Below are 24,005 nucleotides of genomic sequence, written 5' to 3'. Positions count from 1 at the left end.
ATGTGGAAGATAGTTTAAGGTCTTGAAATGCAAAAGGCAAAGATTTTCACTCATATTCCGCTGTCCAGAACAAGTAGCATTTTCTTAACCAATGCAAGTGAGAGGAGTTTCAAGGGGACTATTTGGAGGACTGGATATATTTCTCCTGGATGTTGGGCTTGAAGCAGCAAAGCAAAGAAAAGAGAACTGTGCTTCTACTGATAATGGTGTAAGGGTGTGTGAATTTTCCCATGGGTTTAAAGCACTTCCAAATGGGAACTTCCTGGGATAATTTTAAAAGGAATCCTTTCCAAGGGGATTACCTGGAGAGGAAAAAGCTAGCCTAACACAAAAGGTCTGGGGTTGACCACCCAAACCTGGTAACTAAGTTGATTTTAAGCAACCACTGGATGGGAAGAATCACCAAAGTATTCGGGGGTGCTTTTTTCAGGAGTCTCCAGCAAGGAGAAACTCTAGGGAGAAAAGAGTCCCACTAAAGAAAAAGCTAACAGTTGCACATCTGACATGTCCAGAGGGAACTAATGCCAGATTGCAATTGTGCTCACCATTTTGTAAGCTGCAAAAATGCTTTAGAAGTGTAAGCTATTTTATAATGCTAATTTCTGGATGTGTTTGGACACTTAGCAGTGCTGCTATAAATCTTTCTCATTTGGGATTTTATACATCTTTTTTTAAAAATTGGAACAACCTAGATAAGTTTTGTATGGCACATGTGTAGCAAGCATATTTGTAATTGTAGGCAAGTTAAAAAAACTTACGGTCTGCCAATATGTTCTAAAGAAAAAATTATACTCAACTTCATTCCTGCCTTTGCCAGTGTTTTTCTTAATATAACTAGACTGGAAATGTCATTAGCTCAGATCCAAGTATACATGTAGGCTTATTTACTGACACAAGTTTATATGACAGCCATTAAATGAATATGAGAACAGAGCCATGGAGATTTAGAACTAAAAGACAAGATAAGTAGAGATCCTGTAATGTGAAATTGGAGGGAAAAAGGAGATTAAAAAAAGAAAGGAGAGGGAAATATAAGCAACACACACACAATTTAACAACAAAATTTCATCTAAAGTTAAAATATTAGCTGAAATTATAATCAGCTAAACATTGGAGGAACAGTGGTTTATCTTCTTTGAATTTTGAAGTGTTTATTGAAGGGGATGATTCGATGATTTCAGGTTTTTTAACTGGTATGGCTCCTACAGGTTTAAAAGGACTCATATTGATCCCTCTGTAAGAGTGAAGGTGCTCAGGACCTGCCAGGATGCCACATACTCTTGAATTTAAGAGGAAAACACTCTTAACAAAATATCTCAATATGGTGGAGAAAACCAGAGATGGTTTTAGTCCATGATCCTTTAAAAAGCCTAAATTCAAAATCTAAAAAAATTGTTCTCCTCTTCCATTCTGTCTCCTCTTCCATCAGTCAACAGTCTGATTTTTGGTTGCTTTAGAGAGGAAAGTAGCTACTTTAAACTAAATGTCAATTAAAATAAAGGAGGCATTTATCACAACATAATGTAATTATATTGATTGTGTAACAGGTTGAGACTTTGGGGATGCTGGGATAAGGTGAATGCATTTTGCTTATGAATCTTGAAAACCAAAGGGTAAATTGGAGTAGGCAGAATAATGGCCCCCCCAGATGTCCATGTCCTAATCCCTGGAAACCGTGAATAAATAGGACATGTTACATGACCTGATGATCTCACGCTAGAGGCTGAGCAGTAGAGTTTTTCAATAAAAGGAATCTTGTTTGTTTTCTCAGGAGTCTGAATTTTATACTTTGTATGTTCCTCCCCAGTTCTGTCCCTATTCATGATTATACTCCCTTGAAGTTTTTGGTCTGCTCTAGGATGGTGGCCTCTGAAATAGATCTGAGGCTCTGGACTCCTCTAAATCTTTCCTACTTGAAATGTGACTCCTGGATCAGCAGCATCATATGAATGCGGGTTGAAAATGAAGAATCTCAAATTTTAACACAGAGTAATGCATCAGATTCATTTGCATGTTCAAGTTCGAGAAACACTGCTTTAGGCAACATTTCCTGGGTCAAAGGAATCTTAGGAGAACGTCCTTGTCTCAATGACTGATGCTGTTTAAGCTAACTAGTTGCGGTGGTGGATGCTATGGTGGTTTTGTTAATGGTGGTGATGGTTGTAATGGTGGTGTTTGTGGTGGTGTGGATAGTTTTGGTAGTGGTCATGTGGGGCAAGCAGCTACAGTGAGAAAAAATTTTCTCCAATATGACAAACATACCCCTGGCCTTGCCTACCTTTTTAAAACTAGCACCTAGCATAGTTCCTGGCCTGTTGAATGTGTTTAATAAATATTTGTTGAATGAAAAGAAGGTTAAAAAAAAGACCTATATGTACAATCAGCCATAAAGTTCTGGAAATCACATCTCACCTCTACTCCTCCAAGAAGAAGTAAAAAAAAAACCTATTTCTACAAATTCTACATAAACCCATCCAACCATCTGTCCATCTGTCCATCCATCCACCCATCTACCCATCCATCCATCTGTGAACAGCATTCATTCATTTATTGTCAAGAAACATTTATTTGGCATTTACTGTTGTGTTAGATTCTGGGGAATTAATGATGAAAAGGACACAATTCTGCCTTGAGGAGTTCAAAGTCTAGTGATAGAGAGATACAGACAATTATAATGACATGTAAATATTCAGTGGAAGATATGTAAAGGTATTATGTTAATGAGGAAAAGGTAATTAAAACAAGGGTTTTAAAGAGTGAAGGATTTGATGGGTAAGTAGACTTTTATTAGGCAAAATGGAGACAGTGGCATCCTGGGGGGATGGGAAATCCTGAGTTACTTTTATGCATTTAGATAACTTTTGACATTCTGAGCCTTATAATGTCTAATTGTTATGTTTGAGGCATGAAATATGGAATGTGACAAATGGAGTTGACCCAAGAGGAAGGAAGGCCCATTCTTCTCTGTGTCCCTAGGTCCTAAGAGCTACGAGAAGTTTGCCACCCCGCTCTTTCCTCTGAAGAACTCCAGAAATGTGCCCATGATATTTATGACAACTGAGGCCTCCAGTGTCAACATGACTTTAGAATGTGTTACAAGAAATTCTTGCCCAGGAAGAAAAGGATGAAACCAATAAATATATTTACTATGTGTTTTGGGAACTACCTGAAAACCAACTTATCTGAGCAAATACTTTTCTTATCTGGGTAAACAGCCCATGCAGAGGACACTAGATTACTCACCTGGGCAAATAACTCACTTAACAAACAACTATTTACACATCAAGACCCTAACCTCACTGTGTCCACCAATCCTAAAATATTGCATCACGAGTTTATCCCAATTCAGATAGAGCCAGGTCCCACATTGAAAGACCTGCCTTAAATAATGAGTCCAGATCTAAAAATCCTGTAAAAATCTTCTCCTGACAAGAGCTTTCTGAGACATTATTGAGTAAAGGTGTTCTCTGTTACTGCAGCAGGTTTAATAAACTTACTTTGCTGGATAAACAGGTGATTTGGTGGAGTTTCGGGAGCAGATTTGAAACAGTTGACAATGTCTGAAAATGAAGGAATAGGAAAACAGGAAATTCTAAGGTTATTCTGTGTGCCACATGTGGTTATGGGCTGAATAGAGTTAGGTGTGGGCAAATCATTTCTTGATTTATTAGATTAAGCTTACTTAAAGGAGGACAATATAAATATAGACACTGATTGTTATTCTAGGAAATAAAAGATGTTTCAAATATTTATGACAGAATGCCTAACAGCAAATAATTGAAAGTACATCTTGGAAGATATGTTTACAGTGTTTCTCAAAAAATGTTTCTCCTTCTGAGGGTGATTTTAGGTTCATCTTATGTTTTCTGTTCCCCTCATAGCTCTTCACAGTTTGTCTAGATTCCTTCCTGCTCTCTGCAAGGTTTGAATGGGGTCTCAGAACATAGATATTCTGATAATTCCTGTTTATTTTTCTGCTCACAGGTATTTATGAGTTTGTTTATGATGTTCATCATTTATTTATGATGTTCTCTATTTTTTAGTCATGCTGAAGGTCTGGGATCCTTCTTCCTCTAGTTGATCTGTAAGGTTTTTTCGGAGCATGTGTGGTGAGGGTCAGTTTTAGATAGTCACTACTGAACTGGCTTGTTTGTATTTATAATGAAGTTTCATACTCTAGTTTCATAATAAATTTTAAGTATTCTTTAAAAATAATATCTGGTTTCTTTCACCTGTCATTCCATATGAACTATGGAACTTATGTTAAAATTTTTCATTGAAAGGTAATCATATTACAGTTTATCATTTGAAAAATAATATTTTTACAATATTAAATCTTTGTGTGTAGGAACGTGAATGGCTCATCATTTGTTTAATTTTTATTTATTTCCATTGTAAAGGGATATATATGTTATTGATAGTGATCACGTGGAATGTCACATATGTGATATTTGATAGCAATTTACAATAAATATTGATATTCGTTGATTTCAAAACAACGTAGAGAGATACTCATTCACTTTTTTAAAAAATACAATGCACTATAGGTGGGAGAGGTATTTTTATCATCCCATTTTACAATTATAGATCAAATGCCAGAAAATTTAAATGACTTGCTTAAATTCATGTAGTTATTTGGCATTACATTTGGGTCCAGGTTCTGTATTAAGTGATTTTCTAGCTCAATTCTTTCTTTCTACAATAAGTTCATGAGTTTAAATTTCTATATACTAAATAACCACAGTGAGACATTTGCCATTGTATGTTCTATGGTCATTTTATTTCTAGATATTGTTTGGTCTTTTCCCAATGTACAGCTTATATATACATATATTTGTCTCTCTGTGTGTTTCCATAACCTAAATTCTTACCCTAATGCATTGTCTAATTTTTTTTGGATGAACAAATGAAGTTAATATTCATTTAGTTTCAGAGCTTGGTAACTAATATAGAAAAAGAGAATTTATCTAAGTAATGTTGAGTAATTGTGCCATTTTTTGTCTAAAAGACGATGTAAATATTTTTTTACTATATATCAGTCCATCTTTTATCTTTGTCTGCTCTTTACCTTCTACCAATCCCTCTCCCATTCTCTTCTCCTTCCTCCTTTCCTCACTTCTCATCTCCTCCCCTTCTCTGGGGTCCCTTCTTGTCTTTTTATTTTCAAACAGAAATAGTCTTAATGATTAAAAGTAAATAAATCTTGAAGTTTGGGGTGAGCTCTGGGCTCAGTAGAAATTAAAAGCTCTCTCAGATCATTTCATGTTTATGTAGTATAAACACTGTAACTTGAAAATTTCAGTTGAGGACTGATTACAAAATACAATAGGTATTGAAAAAGGATGCAATTTTCTCTTCTGAAATGGAAGAACAGGCTATAGAAATGCAGTAACAGCCAACACTCAAGTACGTTTAATATTAATAGAGAGAAGAAAAAATTTAAAACTCTTATATTTACTGAATACCGACTCTGCATTAGGTAAGGAATCAGTCAATTTCACATTACCAAATTTAATCCTTGCAATAATTCCCTGTTTTGCATGTGAAAAAGCTCAAGTTAGGAGAGATTAATCACCTTTCAGGAGGTCATGAAGGACCTAGGGATTGGGAGAAGGTGTCTCTCATACTAAACCTATTCTCTTTCCATCAAAATGTGCAGAAAGGAGTAACTGTTCTGATAAGATCTCTAATTATAGTGTTTGTAAAAAAAAAAGAGGTCATCGTCTATATGTGTCTGTCTGTGCATATTAAAAGAATGTTCTCAGATAACTTTAGATACTATTTCATATAATCCTTTCTCCTAGTAAAAGGGGGAACAATCCTTTGAGTGCATCTTTATTGAAGTATTTCTTATCTTGTCTGCTGCAGGCTACAGCATCTAAATCCCTGAAAGTCCCCGATAGATTTTAGGTCCAAATGAATAATGTTTGTCTTCTGTGTTACTACTTTTAGAAAGCAAATCGTGGTGCAAATGTGGCTGGGGCCTGTGGGTAACAAAACATCCTACGTTGAGGGAGAACATTGCCTGTTACTTGATTTGGTATCTTAAAGCCCAATTTTTAATAAGGAGATCACTTCTCTGCTTTTCTTTATATATCTCTCTAAGATGACCTATTATTGAATACATCATTGCTGATGAAATTTTCCACATTTAAAATATATACACTATATATAGTTAAATGAGCTAGCAGTTACCATTTAGAGGGAAGGACACAGTCTCATTAGCAAGAAGGCAGGCAAATCATAGAGATAATAATGAACATTAGTAAATCAACATCCCATAGGTGGGGAGATGAAGATTTAGGTCTGTTATCATCAACTGTACTTAAGTTTCAGTAAGATATATTGTCTGCTCATTTAACATAATTTCTTATAGCAAAATGGAAATAATTATAATAAACCGTCATGGTGAATAATTAATATAAATTAGACGTTGTGGACAGACATATATGCATATAAATAAATGCAAATGAGTGAAGTAATGCATATGAAAGCAATTAGTTTTGAACAAATGGATTGTTTCTGAGAAGTTTGTAACCATTTGAGGTGATTATTAGGATTTGTTAGTGCTAAAATAGTGTTAAAGCTCAGTTGATCAGGAGATCACTAGAGAGCTTTTATTAAACAAATTTCTTAAGTTACACCTGATGTACTGATTCAGTAAATGTGAGTGGGGCAGGAAGAAAGTTTCCAAAGGTCCTTGGTGATTCTGGTGACTAACTAGATTAGGGAATAGTAGTGATGACTTGAATTTATTGAGCTTTATTGAGTGTATACTATGGTCTAGACACTGCATAACACTTAACAAATACTGACTGGATTAATATCCATAAAACCCTGTGAAACAAACATTATCTTATAATGCCCAATTTATAGATGTGGAAACTGAGGCACAGAGAGGCTAAGTAACATGCCTAAACTTATAAAGCTAGTAAGAGGTAGTGATGGGATTTAAGACCAGGAAATTTGACTCCAGATTCTGAGCTACTAAACAGCACATTCTACTTTAGTTTAGAGCATGTCACTGTGAAAAAAGTCTTCCTTTACTTGGGGTCCACCATGTTGACATTCTGAGACCTTGGGCAAATCGTCAGCTACTGCTGGGATTTTACTTTGCCTTGTGGCAAAGCCTGTAAGAATTGTGATAGAGTCTGGGGTTTTTCAAATGAACACCTGGTTGCTTTAGTCATGTAAGAAGACAAAATACAGCCTAATAATTTAGTTGAAATTCATGAGTTTTCACTTTTTTCCCCTAGCCTTCACACATTTGAAAGTTGCTGTTGATAATTCAGTATGTATACTGTATAAATTCCTATTATTCCAGCTCCAATGCCACCCTTTTCCCTCAAGGGGAGATATCAGATATTCAGTGAGTGACAGGGTCAGTGTTAAAGAGAATCTGAATCTGCCCTAATTAATGAAAAAAGCAAATCATTTTATATTTTATATCTTTTATATTTTAATTCTTGTAAGTAACAAATTTCTTGCAATACTTCTCACAAATGATGATGACACATCCCTGTATGTCTTTACCAGGACCAAGAACTGATTTACTAACAGTCATCACATAGATTTGATTCGGCCGACATGGCAATTCAACTGCTTGCTTCATTGAACTGACCAGGCATTGCTGCCAAAACAGTTGGATCAGTCCCAAACAGCCCAGACCCCCCTTTTACCTTGATGTAAATTGGAATGGCAATAATCCCACCCATCCTTCCTAAAGGAATGTGGGAAGAACTTGGGAGAATATATTTGGACGTACTATGAATTTTTCTGGAAGGATTCAAAGATGAAATATTTTCATAATGGGTTCATCTTATCTGACATATTAAAAATAACTCTGATGGTAATAGGGCAAAGCTATCTCATTACTAGATATTTAATATAAGCCTTTAGCAGCCTATTGGTAAAAGAGCATATTAGCTCAGTGTGACACTGGTGGGGAATTGTTTAATTACAACAGAACATAGCACAAAATATGATTATTGCACAGGAACAGTTTGAGATTCAGTTCATTTCACAGTTTTCCAAAGCTGCTTTTAGTTGCTCTACTCACAAGGGCTCTCACTGTGGAATGAATAGTGAGGGTTTTAGTTTATCTGACATCATTGTTAAAGAGAAAACGTATCGGAGGATGGGGGGGATGTTCACTGCAGAATTCCTGAAGTCTGCCATAGTGGTGGTCTTCACGAATGCTCACTTTGCTGTTCGGTACTTCGTTGCACTTCACAGCCTTCCTGTTTTCCCTTGGAGCTTTTTCTCACTTAGGTGATTTGTACCAGACCTTCTCCTTCTGATAAAAAGAACTTTGGAGATCATCTCCTCTGGGCTTGGATGCCATTTAGTAATGGCCACAGAGAGACCCAGTGCTCTCCATGGATATTCTTTGAATTATTTGAGATAGTGATGGTGATGTATCAATTTATTGTATTGGAGGTCAAAAGAAGAAAGCGGATATGTGTTAAAATGTTCAGGGTTAAACCACATGAGCCGTGGGTGCTACAGTTCATGATTGCTGTGTTATCTATGTGAGCAGCTCTTTTGCCAGCTTTCTTTGTAGCACTGTCTCTGCCACCTTCATTGATGAATTAGAGCATCCTGTTAACCAATCAGCACTCGGGATTGGGTTTTGTTTATGGTATACACAGTAAACCAAAAAGGCTGTCTATATTGTCTCCACACAGTGAAATTAATTTTTATAGTACAAGGTAAGAATAAATGCTTCTTAGATTGTGTAATGACATGGAGAATCACTAGGAAACTGATTATTTAGTTTTAGTGTTTCTTTAGGAGAGGTCATTTCTTATTTTATAAACATATATTAAAGTTCCTCCACAAATTTTACAAATTTAGGGTAGACTTTATTTATTTATTTATATTAAAATACCACTGGATTTGTCTCATTGAGAGATAGTACTCATCATTTCCTAGCTGATAGATTATTTTCATTATGTGGTTTCTTTTAAGACTAGGGGGTCATCTTCGACTAACGAGCTTCCAGTGACCAGAACGGCATTCTTTGTTAAGGTGCTTTAGAATTTGATTAATTGGGAGGCCAGCCCAGGTCTTTTCTGCAGGCATCATTCATAAATCATTCCCTATGGTCTGCAGCAAAATTATCCACACTCTATTATTGGCAAAGGCTCTGCAATACCTTTATAACCCATTGGAAATGAACTTTATCCCCACATATTAAATAGTTTCTTCATAACTCTGCCCGCCTAGAATTAGACAAAGCACAGGGCATCCAAATGCTTCTACTTGATGTATAATAGAGATTGTTTCATCTGGTAAATAATTGGTTGGAGGGGAGAGGATAATAAGAAGAGATGATAATGACCAACCCACATGGTTAGCCAAGCTGAACAGGAAGCATTGATTTGGGCAATTGGAATATCCTTTGAAATCTTGCCTACTACTTTTTTTTTTTCCCTAGATTGCTTTGCAGTTTTGCATTTTGTTTTTGTTTTTGAATGAAATCAGTAGGCTCAGGAACAACTTTGAATTTTTTCCGTCATTGTTAGGTGTTAACATTTCCAGAGAGAAGGCTATCGTACTGATGACTGTCCTTGAAATAAATTTTCTAATGCTGTAAATATTTGATGCTATACATCTTTTTAAGAAAGTCATTCTTCATAAATATCTTTACTCTCCTGCTTAAGATTTACTGGCATCTAACCTAGTCCTAATCTGTAATTGGCATAGCATTTTCCTCTGCATGATGGAATATAGCAATTATAATAAAAGAATTTGCACACCACTCCTGAGAGATGACCCTTATTATAGTCATTTTGCAGCTAGTTAAGTAGAGAGGTCAAGTTCATTTCTCAGGATAAAATAGCAAGTCAGTGGCCCAGCCAGACATAAAACCTAGAGTACTAATTTAGAGTCTACAATAAAAAACAGTGGATTTAAAAAGAAAAGGAATTAACTGGTAGCAGACTCCCTGGCTTTCTGAGCACCTGGGAAGTACAGTCCCCCAAAGGGTTCCTTATTATCTTGGCCTAGGAGATCGAGGTGACCACCATGTAGGGCATTAGAGAGGTATAGTTTGACTACTGAGTTTCTCCATGCTTTAAGGAGACTGGGGTGATTGGAGCCCTCTACTCCTCTAAATTGAGCTCCATCCTGCTAGGAAGCCATGTGGTATCAATATGATCAAGGAGCAAAGAGTAGGTGCCCCATGTTGTGTCTCCTGTCCTCTCCTCCACAACTTGGTTGAATAAATAGACAAGTCATTAACATCACTAAGCTTCAGTTCTTCAACTGCGGAATGAGATCATACCACCTGTCCTTTCTGTCCCATAAAGTTGCTGGACGGATCCTGTAAGGCAATAGATGCTTCATAAAACATTAAACACATTAAACACTATACCTGACATACTACTTTAAGGCCTTCTAAACTAACATGAGATTGAAAATATGCATTTTTAACGGAAGATTCGGACTCCAAATTTGCTAATACAAAGAAGATCTGAGAAGGGTGTAACAATGGAACCAGGGAACATTTTTCTGGTGATTCTTAATCATATATGCTAGAATAATTGCAGCTAAAAATGATACTGCATTTCAACATTAGTTGTTATAGGGGAGTTAACAAATTCCTATAAATTGTTTTCCTTTACCATCTTGACTTGGGAAACTACATAGGGATTTGTATCAAGAGAAACAAGTCCAAAAGGAAAGACATTGGATTGTGAATAATAATTTGAAAATTAAAAATGGATGTTTTCTTCTCAGAGGGAGTTTATAAAAAATAACTATGGATATGTATTGTGGGGGTAACAAATTATACTGCTGTGGATTTTCTATAGGCCCTCAGAGTAGAAGAGAACATTGGCACATTAGTCTTCAAATTTTCTCTCAAAGATCTATCAGAAAAGATCTCAGCATCTTAGGGCATATCTAAATCCAGAGGGAAAAAAAAGCAACAACAATTACGTCCTTGGAAAAGCTCTAAGTCCCCCAGGTATATTTAATGTTTTGTTTCTCAAAAGTTGCCACTTTCACTTTTATTATGCATTTCAATCCACAAAAATTCTTCACTTACGCACCACGTTTTAAATGTTTTAGCTAAAGGCATCATGGGGCGCTGAATTGTGTCAAATGCATCCTTGACACCTGCATAAATGTTTCAGGAGACAATTATGAAATGGCAACATAATTACTTTTTCTATTGCAGGAAGCCTAATGGATCATAGAAAATGTCCTAGTTGGCATGTGTAACTTCAATGCATGGTTCTTAGTGTTTCCCAGAAGGTGTTCGCCTAATGAAGTAAGTAATATTACAAATAGCAATTTGCTTTGTTTTGTTTATTTTCCCAGCTTTGTTGCTTCATGAACTGTGTTTCTCAGTTTACCAATGAAAACTAACTTTGGGCCATTCTCAAGATTAAAAAATAATAGCCTGATATGATCAAATAAGGTGACATTATTTTTTCTTAATCTATTGCTGTTGAAGATATTCTAGAAATACACTACTTAATTGAATACCTGTCCCAGGGACTGATTTATTGCTTCTTTTAACTTAAAATGTTAGAACTACTAAGCAAAAACTAAATACCGATTTGAACTAGTTTTAAATCTTTTGAAAATGGGAGCACTATTTTAATATTAATTGACTTGAATCTTGGTGGACCAATTCCTAAAACATTCTTTTGTCATTCTCATTTGGTTTATCTTTCTCTCTAGAGTATCAAGGGATTCTCACTCAATCAAGTCACAATTGATAAGCATCACTTTCTTTAGTCTGCTTATAACATAAATCCTCCCTCTTAGCTTCTACCAACCCACACCTCCTTGTACAACTTTTTATTTCCTCATAGCCTTCATGTTTCTGCTATGATTGCATCACTATATCCCACATATTTTTGTAGAGCTAGATTTCTGGGGATTCTGAAACATGAAAAATGGGAGAGTTCCATAGGGAAATGTGGAACCAATGCACACAGCCAGTATCAGGAAGAACATAGACCAATGACTATAGGGTGACAGTTTCAAGGGAGGAAGAGTCCTGCTGCTGTAAGCAGATTTTTTTATTTTTCTGAAATAATGCTAACCTGTGGCATTTGGCAAACATAAGGGCATACCTAAGGGGGCAGAAATTGTGTAGGGCAGTAGGGTATGGTAATTTTTAAAGGCCACAAACTGAAAAGTGATAACTGCTTTTGCTTATATATCAGGTTAGTTTCAGACTTTTAACCTTGATGTCAGTCTCAGCATGGTCTCCAGATCCTTTATAACAAGTGTTTGGTGTGGCTCCCTGGATTCATCCTCTCCTGTCTGTGCTGTGTTCCTTGGCTTCTAAAGACTGTATCATCTGGGCTCTCTTGCTGAATGGCTCTCAGTTGGGTCTGCCAATGGGAAGCACTGGCAAATATTGGAAAAAGGAAGGGGAGGTGTCAGGGTATTTTGTCCCTTCTCATTCCCTGCTCTAGTGCCTTGACCTTATTATACAGTGCAACTCCTCTGTGGTTTTCCTTTTCGTTGGCTCCACTAATACTGTTTTCTTCCCATCTTCTTTTGGCCTTGGTTATCCTTTGTTGCTAATCTCTGTGAACATCAACCTACCTCCTTTCTCTCTCCATTAACCTTGCCAACACCTCTGCAAACAATCTCTTCATTCAAGTCTCTTTGTCTGGGCTCAATACTGTTTCCTGTTGCTAACTGTGTCTGATACAAGAGTTGTATGATGTCGAGATTGCAGGATTTGTTCTGTGCCACTCCTCTGTAACTATAGAATTATCTGTTACTGACTAGTCCCTGACTAACAAATATAATTAAGCAGAATGCAGGGTTTAAGAGCAAATGGAAGGGAATAAGAGAGACTTGGGTTTGATTTTGTGCAAGTAACTTCACCACTGCGATCGCCACTTTCCTCCTCTGTAAGATGGGGATTGTAATTGTGTTAATATCACTGGTTCTTTTGAGACTAAATGGGATAATACATGTAGATCTCTTAGCATGTCACATAGTACTGTGTGCACAGTCTGCAGTTAGCTAGTACATAATAAGCACTCAATACGTTTTATCGTCATGATTATGTATTTCCCAGCTACAAATACAGTGGTACTTAGAGGGAGTGTGTATAGTCAGTGGATCGGTAGAATAGACAGAATTTGCCCATCATCATCATATATAACATGGATGGTATGGCTTTGTTAGCGGAAAGTGTGGATGAAGACGAGCTAGGTGTGAAATGTTAGAAATGGATGCTGCTCTGATCATAGCCTCTTTCCTTGCGGTAGCTAGTTCAGCTTTGTTTAGGATGGTCTGGAGGACATGCGGCATGCTGTTTTGTCTGTCTCCGATAAGAGGCTACCGTCTGGTGTTTGATCATCAGGATTACTGATGTTACCAGTTGTTCCTTTATTTCTGTTTTAATCAACCTTCTTCAAGGCATGCTTCCCAAATGTGAAGAGCCAATTTGCTGAGAAAGCCATCTACTTGCACATAGCAAAGCTGAAGAATTTGTTTACTTGATAAGTCTCAAAAAATGTTCTTATTAGTGAAACAAAATCTACATTTTTGGTTATGTTTTCTAGGTTGATGGTTCTCTTAGGAATTAAAAATGCTTATGCCAGCAATACCTGACTTTCATGGGTTGCTTGCAGGGTTAATGGCTCTGTGGAGAAAAATCTAGGCCTAAAGTCATTAGCTTTCTACTTCCTGTCATTCTCAATGATGATACTAGGCAGTTGTCAACAGTTACTGTTGTATCCAAGATGTGCAGCTATTCTGGAAGGATTTAATTATGTAGATGCTAGTGGTGTGTCTGGACAGCTGGTGAGTGTATATTGCCCTTTATGTTATCCAGAGTGTGAAGGTTAGTATCTTATTAGGCTAGGATTGATGTTCGCATGGCACCACTCACAAGCTTCATAACCTTTTTCTAAGCCTCAGTTTCCTAATGTATAAATGGGGATAATAGCCCTCATAGCATTCATGTGAAAGATAAAATAAAATAATGTAAGGAAAACATTTATTACATTACCTGGCCCCTAGTAAGTTCTTCTGAAATGTTAGGTATTTAGCTGTTATGTGGCAGAATTGAAGATCCAGTGCCAGAACCTGAAGCTAGGGTGATAAACTCAGTAGTCCCTGTACTCATGGAGCTTTAAGTTTGTTCTTTGGCTAGTTGCTTCCATGATGTTTGCTAGCAAAGAGTAAGCTTTACTCCTGCTAGCAATGACCCTTAGCCTATTTTCTGGTGTTAATGTTTCAAACCAGAAAGGGAACACTTTGAGTATAATTTAATTGTGAATCCACACTTGTTGTAAGAGTTGCTATGCAAGTGGTTAAATTTCCATTATCTTCCAATTTCAGTACATTCTATTTCCCCTTCTTTTTTTGGCTATACTTGGCACTGTGACTGACTAGACAAATAAAGAACTATCTAGTGGTGGTTAAAACACAAACTTTGCAATCAGACAGATTTGTGTTGAAACTAAGCTCCCCCACTTGTTAGCTGTATGATCTCAGGATAGTTGTCTCACTACCATCAGGTTTTTGCTATTACAGACAGACTAAAATACAAAGAAGAGATACAGACTCATATACACACAGAGGGAGAACACTGTGTAACAACAGAGACTAGGTTCTGTTGCTGTTAACCAAGGAACACCAAGGCTTGCCAATAAACAATAGAAGCTAGGAGAGACTCATGGGACAGATTCACCTTCTGAGTGAATTCACCCAAGAAGGAAACAACCCTGCTGACATGTTAATTTCAGACTTTCTGTCTTTATAACTGTGAGAAAATATATTTCTGTTGTTGTAACTACAAGGTTTGTGGTACTTTGTTATGAAAGCCCTAGGAAACGGATACAATCATAATTTTTTATTATTTGTAAGTAAGGGAACTAATCAGTTCTTTCATCTGATGTAAAGGGGTTTAGTGTTTTCGAGTATAAATATCTAAGCTTTAAAATCACTTACTGTCCCCACATTGAGAAAAAGATCAATTTCATTAATATATAACTATATATAATAATTTATAATATTAAATGATACATATATTTATAGATTATATGACAGTATCCCTCATGTTGTTTTGAAATGCATGCAGTAAGCCTCAGTGATGAAACAACTTGCCCAACATCATACAAAGAATATGATTTCCTGATTGCTAGTCTGATTTCCGACTGAAGGTGAGACTTGAGTAACCATGTCCATGGTTTCATCTCCCTGACTAATTCATTTCCTCCTTGAAGATTGAGTTGGCAGTCATGAGTGCCCTTCTTTAATATTTTTCCTCATACCACTAATTCTTTAATACTTGAAATTGTCATCTCTCTTCACTGTTCTGTATCTTATTCTTTTTGTTATGTAATGTAAAATATAATTTTTTTCAGTTGCTCCATGGAGATAAGGACCAATACTAAAAATGGAATGCTCTAACATTGACACACCACATTCTAATCATGTAGGCTATTGCAGCAGAGCGCTAGTGTTTCTTTCCATGCCAATTATCCTTACTTTCAGAGAGAGTGAGCACTAAATTATGGGGAGAAAATAGTCATTAGAACATAAAGATTCCATAATTTTCTGAAAGAAATCTCCCCAATAACCAGGCTTGCTATAAATACACAGTAATTTTTGATTTTGTAACTAAAATAATTAATTGATCTAATTACTTTTTTAATTAGTAAGAAAATAAGAGAGAGTGCGAGAGGTGTAGATGTGCTCCTTGATTAGAAAGAACCTGATAAACTCATTCAAATGGGGCTATAAATGACCAGTTAACTTTAACATATTACCTATATAAAGTGTTCTTTTTTTGGGGGGGAGTGTTGTATGGGACAAACCCTGAAACTATAGTCGTGGAATATCATTCATTAATGTGAATATATGTATTAGTGGTGGTGGAGTTTTTGGTAGTATGACAAAAATATTTGTATACATTGGAGTCACTAATAACTGGAATGGGTTGTAGTTTGGAGGTTATCTAGTTAAACTCTCTGTTTTACAGGAAATATCAAGGCATGGGGAATTTCGTGGCTTGCTAAAGGATAGTACAGACTTAGCATTAAAAATCAGGACTTCTGACCCTATCCCAGGGCTCTTTTCATTATAATAGGAAGGGAAAATGCGTTTCAACTGTGTACCAATCTGGACCATTGACAGTAGTTGCCCGGACGTACTTTCCCTGATTGTTTAGTGATGTTTGTCATGGGTTCTGGGAAGAGGCAGTGGTTGACACTTATTATGAATTATCATCTCTGATCTACACAGAACTGTGACCTCGAACCTATTTTTGACAGTCATATAGTAGATATCTCCAGAATGAAATGTGAGATGTATCATATGTAGGGGGAAATAAAGCTAAGTTGGGTGCGTGTGTGTGTGTGTGTGTGTGTGTGTGTGTGTGTACGGTAAAGAAAGCAAGCTTTTGCCCACGGTGACGTATTTTCTTCAATTAAAAACTTCTTAGGACATTATGCTAAGTGGAATAAGTCAGACAGAGAAAGACAAATACTGTATCATATCACTCATATGTGGAATCTAAAAAATACAACAAACTAGTGAAAAAAACAAAAAAGAAGCAGACTCACAGATATAGAGAACAAATCAGTGGTTACCAGTGGGGAGGGGGGAGGGGCAAAGATGGGTGGGGGGAAAAGGAGTTACTGACGGGATTATATGAAATCATGTGTGTGAAACTTTTGAAAATTGTAAAGCACTACAGAATTAAAAGAATCTTTCATTCAATTAAAAAAATTAAAATTAAAATATATCTTAAAAAATAAAAACCTCTTAAAGCTCAAAAGCCTAGTAAAATCCATTTGCAAAAAAAAAGTGTCCATTCCAGTGTAAGAAATTTTGGGATTTGTGTGCTTCCCTTTGTTTTTCTCTAATGCCTGAAGCTCTGCTGATACCTTATTTGTGATTTATAAAATTAAAATTCTTTACCTTCACTTTTGATTTCCTCTCTACAAAAGCGTACGTGTTGTCTCTGCTTAAAGCCTCAGTTCATAGAACATTCTCAGAAAAAGTAAACCACACACTTCTTCCTTCTGAACCTTTCCAGTTGACTGCTAAGCTGTCATTCTGCTTTTCATGATATTTTTGTACTTAGAGATTTACTATTCTGAAAGACCTCAAAGGGCTCCATGAAATGGAATTTGCTATTTGATATGATTTCCTATTGAGTTTGGAAAGCATTAGGCCACAGCATATCCTTTATTTTATAAATGCGGAAATGCTAACAGAGAAGGCGAGTGAATGCTGTAAGTCACACAGCAAGCAAGTGTTGTAACCTTCCGTTTTGACTATTATGGTATATTGTTTCTATCTCTATCCTTTTTGCCCTTTTCTTGGAAGACCAACGATTCCAGTGGTAGTGTGCATTTCACTTTACCAAAGCTTTGAACTTGTGTCTTCAGAGGAGCTGCACAGGTGGGAAGAAAAGAGCCATGCTCTATCTGCATGGGTCTATGCTCTTTCACAGAAGCTGACTTGAGGCTTCGTTTTTGGAGAATGAATCTTTGGGAAATAGACCACTTTATTCTGAAAATCAGTTTGAAGATTTGCGGCGTTTGTTGGCTGCAGGCAGCGGTTGTGTGGATTTTCTTTTTTTTTCCTGAGATACAACGGATCAGTGCTCTACCTACGGAAAATGACAGCTAGCAAAAGAAAATAATGTCTAGAGCAATGAAAAAAACTTTCAGCTGTCTTTAAGTGATACAATGCTGAAAAATGCAAGGATTTCAATTTCTTTATGAGTGACACCAAGACTTTCAAAGTTATTATTCTGCCTCTTTGTAAGCTTACTAAAGAACTCTGTTTAGAAGTTGCTCGGCCTGTTAAAAAAAAATAAGAGGTTTTCTTTCTTTTTCCTTTTGTCTCTCTCTTTTTTTTAATTTTAATTTTATTTTTTTACAATCAATTAGTGTGTTAATGGAGCTGTTATTGGAAACAGTTGACTGCTCTGCTGCTTTTTAGCGAGAATTTTTTCTGTGCATCTCTTTGGCAGTTTTTCTTCAAGATCTCTCTATTGAGGGTATGGATTATTGAGGGCATTTGCTGACAGCCTCAGGAAAAAGAAAGAACAATTCCATTCAAAGCAGTGATTGCTCTTCAAACCTCTTTGCATCCAAGTGACTAAAAGTTCAGTACTTAAAAAATATGTTCTCAGATGACTAACGTCTGGAAAGTCCACAGGAATGATGCTCTGTGTAATGTGGGTGATGCTCATTGTTACTTTCTCTTCTCTTTCAAACATGATGATTATAATATGGTTATTGGTAAAATCCAATGACAAATTTTACCTGTATCTCATTCATTTTTACAATTCTTTAATCTTTATGATTCTCTTATCAAAATGGTAAGGGTTTAGGGTATTATCCTCATTTACAGCTTGAGAGCTCCAGATATCAAACGAAAAGAATTCTTACCCAAGATCAGCCCTCAAGGGACTTTGCAGCATCCTCTACTGCGCTCTAAACATACCAACCACTATCGCCAAATGTCCCTAAGAACAGTAAACAAGGTGAAAAAGAAAGAAAAAATCAATATGAGTTAGGGAGAATTGGTTTTACATAGAATTTTGGAAAGTTTTTCTGTGACTTTTCAGTGGCTCTTTGAAAGTGACTTTTTTTTTTTCCCCAGTAATAAGGAAAATGTCAATATGACCTGGATATAATGAATATCTTGTTTTTTGAAGGTCATTAGCAGTCACAATCCCACTTCTATGGTAAGGCAAGCGTTCAAAATCTATGCAGTGTGCATTCATTTACGAGAGCTCACATTTCTCTATTACAGTGTGTCCGATTTCTGAAAGCATGCTATCTGGAGACAGTCTTTCTCTAGCTGATAAGACAGAATTGAAGACCCTGGCACCATTCATTTCAGTGATTAGGGTCAGAAACAAGGTGTAACTAAGAATATGTTTGCACAAAACCTTTGGAATGACCTTTTTCAATGATGGATGAATGGATAGATGGATGGATTAGTTCACCTTAGCAATCTGCTAATTCATTTGAAATATACTATTTTTATTATTAAACCTGACACACAATTATTGGAGAATATAGAAAGAGGAAAAATACAGTTTACCCACAAAACTGTTTTCCAGTGATAATCACCATATCATTTTGTTATATTCGATTTCATTCTTTTTAGTATGCATATTTGTAATATTTAAAAAGAAAATTGTTCATAAAATTTTATATTCTGATTTACTTCCTTAATGATAATGATATTTTCCCTAGGCAATTAAGCATTCTTTGATTGGCTTGTTTTTTTCCACTTCATCATATTTTATTCAAGCATTCCTGTATAGTTGACTATTTGGGTTATTTCCAATTTTAATATTATTAGTGAGACTGAAATAACACTTATCTACTTATATCTTTGTCTTCTCACTGGTCATATTTTCAGTTAGAGAGGGAGCATTCAAGAGAAAGAGGAAAAGAAATCAACTAGCATGTGCATTTTCATGCGACACTTCCAAATTGCCTTCCAGTGAGATCATGCCAATTTATACTCCCACCAGCAGTGCGTGAGAGTACCTGTCTCCCCATAGCTTCAGTAATTCTGAATTCTATTATGTATTTGAAAAGTCAGTTTTATATGTAAGACATGAGAGTACAGAAGGAGTTTGGGGGATAGGCAACTGATCAAGGAAGTCTTCCCTAGAGAGATGACATTTGAGCTGAATCTTGAAAGGGAAAGGGAAATCCCTGGGCACATAAGGAGTAAGGTGCTGAGGCTGAGAAAACAAATGGCATGTGAAAAAAGGAGGGTCTGGAGAAATCATGGAATTTGGGGGGTATGTATCAGAGTATGTAGATTCTTAGGTAAAGGGAGGGAATGGAAAGGGATGCAATAGAGACCAATACTAGAGAATAAAAGGCCATTTGTTTCATCACAAGGCTTTTTGTCTTGTAGATCAGTCTCTTCTAAGGTTTCCCCCAGATCACCAGGCTTTGGAATTACCCAGGGCTTTGTAAAGGAATTCCTTTTGGCCATTCTTCACTTTTATGAGGCTGCACAGAGGGAGGCTTTGTGGGAACACAGAGGGACTCTCTAAATGTGCCTGAGGATTATAAGGACATACACTAGTGTCATACTCATTATATACTCAGCATCTATAGGTGTAGAGTAGTATAGGTCTCAGTAAGTATTGATTTAATAAATGCACCAATGAATAGAAGGATCTTAGCAGAGAAATAATATGATACGTATATTTTTTTCAGTTTAGAAGGAGACTGGAGAGTAATATGGAGAATGAATTTGTAAAGGACAAATTTGGTGGTGGGGAGAACAGTTAGGAGACTATTTTATTTGAGAGAGAGAGAGAGAGACTAAAACCTGAATCAAGACAATGGTGGGGGACTTCCCTATTGGTCCAGTGGTTAAGACTTCACCTTCCAATGCAGGGGGTGCGGGTTCTATCCCTGTGTTGGGGAGCTAAGATCCCACATACCTCTCGGCCAAGAAAACAAAACATAAAACAGAAGCAGTATTGTAGCAAATTCAATAAAGACTTTAAAAATGGTCCATATCAAAAAAAAAAATCTTTAAAACAAAAGACAGTGGGAAAAGGAAATGGAGAGAAAGTGACAGAAGAAAACCTTTAAGGCATTTGTGACCCACTGGATGTATGTTATATGTGTGAGATAGGGTGGTTAGATAGAAGAAATCATTTCTAAATTCTGGCTTAAATGGGTAGGTGAGGTTCCCTAAATTAATAAGGAAATACCACAAGAGTAACAGGTTTAATGGGAAAGATAATGGTATGGTTATACGGATTTGAGGTGCTTTGACATCTTCTACTGTAAGATATTCAGGTGAAGAGTTCCACAGGTGTTTTTTTCTATTAAACACTTCTTCTTGTTGTTTGTCCCAGTATTATCATGTGAACTTTTACACTCCTCAGAGGTGGATGTAGAATCTATTTTACAAGATGTATATTAGACACTGAAAACATTAATTTATTATTGTTTTTAATTTATATTACATCATTGTTACAAAAGTATATGATTATTTGGATAATTTATTAACCAAATTTAAATGGATAACAAATGGATAAAAATCATTGTAAAATTAATTTCCTCATAAACAGGTTATTTGTTGACATTTAGGATTGTTTTCTTCTGTTAAATTAGTATAACTATCATAAGGCTTAAGTATATTTAGATTTTTTCTATTTTTATTTTAATAACTTTTTATACTGTAAATATAAGCATTTAAAATGTCTATAGATATAAAATACGGAATTCAAAAACAAATTAATTTTTTAAATTTCAAATAAATTGATGTGAGAATTCAAAATATTGTGTGGAAACTAGAAAAAAGACAAGCTTTATTGATTCTTTCCTACTGTCTCATATACTATATAGTTAGAAACTATACATTACTTTCTAGGAAAAACTGTACCATTGTAATGGTTTGCATACACTTTAAAAAATTGTTACAGTAAAATAACTTGGAAAATATTTACATTTAAATCTTATTTTAATAGTACAATGCATTAAAATTTACTATGAACATGACCTTGGATCCAGAAGAATACAGATTTATGTTTATAAGGGTAACAATATATTATATTTTAAAAACAAAAACGAGGGAGAGAGACAGCATTTTAGCTGTATTTTAGACTGAGCTAGTCAAATGTAAAAATACTGCAAATTCTGAGGCTTAATTAGATTAAAAAACTTCAATAGTTTAATAAGAGGTGAGTTGATTTTATTTGCAGTAAGATTTAATTCATCTAGCATAGTCTCTTAATTTATTTAGAGCAAAAGCATTTTTACATAATGTAACAATCTCTGCTATGGAGTCTAATGCATTCAGGACAGAGTTAATTAGTAACTATGGTAACTCTTAGGCCTACTAAGTCCAAATGTGGTGGAAATGCTTGACAGACTAGAGCTCCATAATGTGCTTTCAGCTTTCATGAAAAATAATAAACTAATAAGTTTTCTAAAGAAGATGGTGTTCAGGGATTGAAGATATGATGCTGAATTTACTTAGATTGTTGGCTTTTCCCCTCTTCCTAAAATCTCCATATGAGCAAGCAAATGGCCCAGATAAATGTTTCTCACTGAGGTGTTAAAAGGGAAAAAAACAACAGATAATGAAGAACAAAATGATAGAGGTGTTTTGGGACAGTTACACAATAGCATTGTGTTCTGTAGCTTTGAGAAGTCTTTTATCCAAGCATAAGGCATTATCAAATAGGATTATCTCTCTAAATAATAATTAAAAAATAGATTTGCAGATGTTTTTAAAATTTCATTTCACAAAGTTACTAAAAAGAGGAAAGCATCTTTTTAAGGTCTTTTTAATTGACCTGCTGTTCTAGGTAAGACTGCATACCTTTCTCAGGAGAAACAAACAAAACACTATAGAATTGCTCAATTTGGGCATCAGGAAACAGCTCTTTGTTTTTGAGAAGTATTCAAAGGTTTTCAAATCATAAAGCTTGTTAATTTTTTTCCCCATTAAACCACTGAAATGGAGAGAGCCTGACTTTCTGCCGAAATGCACATTTTCTCTAGGTTGGTACTTTTGTTATTGAACATTTTAATTATTTGGGGAAGGCTTAAATGAATTGAACTCCTGTATCTGAAGCAACATGAGTTTTTTATACTTAGTTCATGAAATTTTTATTCTTTTGAATAGAAACTATTTTGTTTTAGTTATACAAATTTTATTTCTTAGTTGAATTTTTTGAGATAATTGTAGATTCACATTCAGTTGTAAGAAATAATACAAAGAAATCTCATGTACCCTTTACCCCGTGATTCCTAATAGAACACATCCAGCAAAACTATATTGTAATATCACAACTGGGGTATTGACCTTGATACAATCAAGATGCAGAACATTTCCATCACTGCAAGTATCCCTCATGCTGCCCTTTTATAATAACCACATCTACTTCTTTCCCATCCCTAACCCCTCCTTAACCACTGGCAACCACTAATCTGTCCTCCTTTTATGTAATTTTTTAAATTTCAAAAATGTTATATATGATTCAAATATTAAATATTAACAATACTAAATATTTATTTAAATATTAATAATATTAAATGTTATAAATATTATATATGGTTCAAGAATCATATAGTATGTAATGTTTGGGGATTGACTTTTTTTCACTCAACGTCATTCTCTGGAGATTAATCCAAGTTATTACATGTAATAATAGTTTTTTATTGTTAAATATTATTCCATGGTATAAGTGTACCATAGTTTAACAGTTTATCCATTGAAGGACATCTTTGTTGTTTCCAGTTTTTGGCTATTAAGAATAAGGTTTCTACTTTATTTACAATAGCCAGGACATGAAAGCAACCTAAGTGTCCATCAACAGATGAATGGATAAAGAAGATGTGGCACATATATACAATGGAATATTACTCAGCCATAAAAAGAAACGAAATTGAGTTATTTGGAGTGAGGTGGATGGACCTAGAGTCTGTCATACAGAGTGAAGTAAGTCAGAAAGAGAAAAACAAATACCGTATGCTAACATATATATATGGAATCTAAGAAGAAAAAAAAGTCATGAAGAACCTAGGGGCAAGACGGGAATAAAGACACAGACCTACTAGAGAATGGACTTGAGGATACGGGGAGGGGGAAGGGTAAGCTGTGACAAAGTGAGAGAGTGGCATGGACATATATACACTGCCAAACGTAAAATAGACAGCTAGTGGGAAGGAGCCGCATAGCACAGCGAGATCAGCTCAGTGCTTTGTGACCACCTAGAGGAGTGGGATAGGGAGGGTGGGAGGGAGGGAGACGCAAGGGGGAAGAGATACGGGGACATATGTATATGTATAACTGATTCACTTTGTTTTAAAGCAGAAACTAACACACCATGGTAAAGCAATTATACTCCAATAAAGATGTTAAAAAAAAGAAGAATAAAGTTTCTGTAAACATTCATGTACAGGTTCTTGTGTGAACATAAGTCTTCATTTCTCTAGGATAAATGCTCAGGAGTATAACTGCTGAATTACCTGTTTAGTTTTGTGAAAAACTGCCAA

General features: G+C 35.6%; 1 long non-coding RNA gene across 1 annotated transcript in view; it reads left to right on the top strand.

Moving 5' to 3' along the window:
* LOC307193312 overlaps nt 1–24,005 on the top strand; it is a 768,132-nt gene that overhangs the window by 240,110 nt on the left and 504,017 nt on the right. Inside the window, exon 4 of the long non-coding RNA XR_013830296.1 lies at nt 11,186–11,278. This is a non-coding gene — a long non-coding RNA (uncharacterized lncRNA). The remainder of the gene's footprint in view (nt 1–11,185; nt 11,279–24,005) is intronic.

The sequence above is a fragment of the Stenella coeruleoalba genome (genome assembly GCF_951394435.1).
Source record: "Stenella coeruleoalba genome assembly, chromosome: 10".
NCBI classification, from domain to species: Eukaryota; Metazoa; Chordata; class Mammalia; order Artiodactyla; family Delphinidae; genus Stenella; species Stenella coeruleoalba.
This window is presented reverse-complemented; position numbering and strand designations above follow the sequence as displayed.